This window comes from Charadrius vociferus, unplaced genomic scaffold (assembly GCF_000708025.1).
Source record: "Charadrius vociferus isolate BGI_N301 unplaced genomic scaffold, ASM70802v2 scaffold436, whole genome shotgun sequence".
In the NCBI taxonomy this organism is placed as follows: Eukaryota; Metazoa; Chordata; class Aves; order Charadriiformes; family Charadriidae; genus Charadrius; species Charadrius vociferus.
The window spans coordinates 3,232,960-3,234,041 of record NW_009649187.1 but is presented as its reverse complement, the minus strand read 5'-3'; positions in this window follow the sequence as shown (position 1 = coordinate 3,234,041).

The following is a 1,082-nucleotide window of genomic DNA, read 5'->3' as shown; positions in this document are numbered from 1 at the left end:
CCTCGTGCCCGCCTCTGGCCTTTACCGTTAGGCTGCCTCGTTAGTGCGGTGCTACTTGGCAGAGTAGGGGGCCGGCTTGGGCGCCGCTGGCCCACAGGCCACCTCGGGCTGGGCGCGCTGCCGGGGGTGTTGATGCTCGAGGCAGAAGGAGCCGCTTACAGGGACCACTTCAGCAGTTCAGTTTTCACCCTTGATACGCCGTAACGTGAGGTGATGACCCTTTGAAAGGCTCGGGGAAGGAAACGTCCAGTGGTTGCAAATTCGCCCAGGACTCAAAAAGAACCCCCACGCGTTGTAGAGCAAATTGTGTAATTTGATTGCATCAAGGTTCCTCCATGGGAAATAGAGAGAAGGATGCTCCACATCTTGGGATTTAGCAGCAGGATTGCTTATAGGCTTCGTAAACAATCAGTGAGAGGAGCAATGTTTTAAGGGGTACACGTCTCCTGCCTGCTGGGCTCTTTAGTAGCAGTTTGTTCTGTTTTCTGCGTGACTTTCTGTTTTCTCCCTGATTCTCTGGTAGTTACAAAAGCAGAAAACTAGATTTTTCTCCAGGGCACCTGTCACATATTATGCCTGCTTTCCTTTTCCTTCTGTCTCCCCATTCCAGTGGCATGAGAGCCTTGGACACAGCTCCTTCTCCTTTGCGCAGCAGGACTGAACTTAGTTGCTGACAGCCTTGGGCTAACCATGAGAGGATAAATACATGGTAGAATATACATGGAAATTTTTTGCTAATTAAGGGCTGAGGCAGATAGAATTTAACAGGGACAATTTGTGATTCACTTTGACCACAGAATTGCTTTCTTCTATTCTCTTTTAGTTGTCCTGCTCCATGTACTGTCACTGCCATCTTTTTGCAATGAATGTCTTGAAACAAGATGCAGATCTAAAAAAGTGTATTATTGTTTTGTAAATTACTGAGGAGACAAGGCATATATAAGTAGGTGACAGCCATCGTACCTTATCCTTCTCACACTTAATTTCAACAAAATGCTACAGACCAAGAGAGAAAGCAAGCTTGTCCAGTAATGATAACACACTTAGAGTGTACCTTTGATCCAAAGAAATCCCAGCTCCTG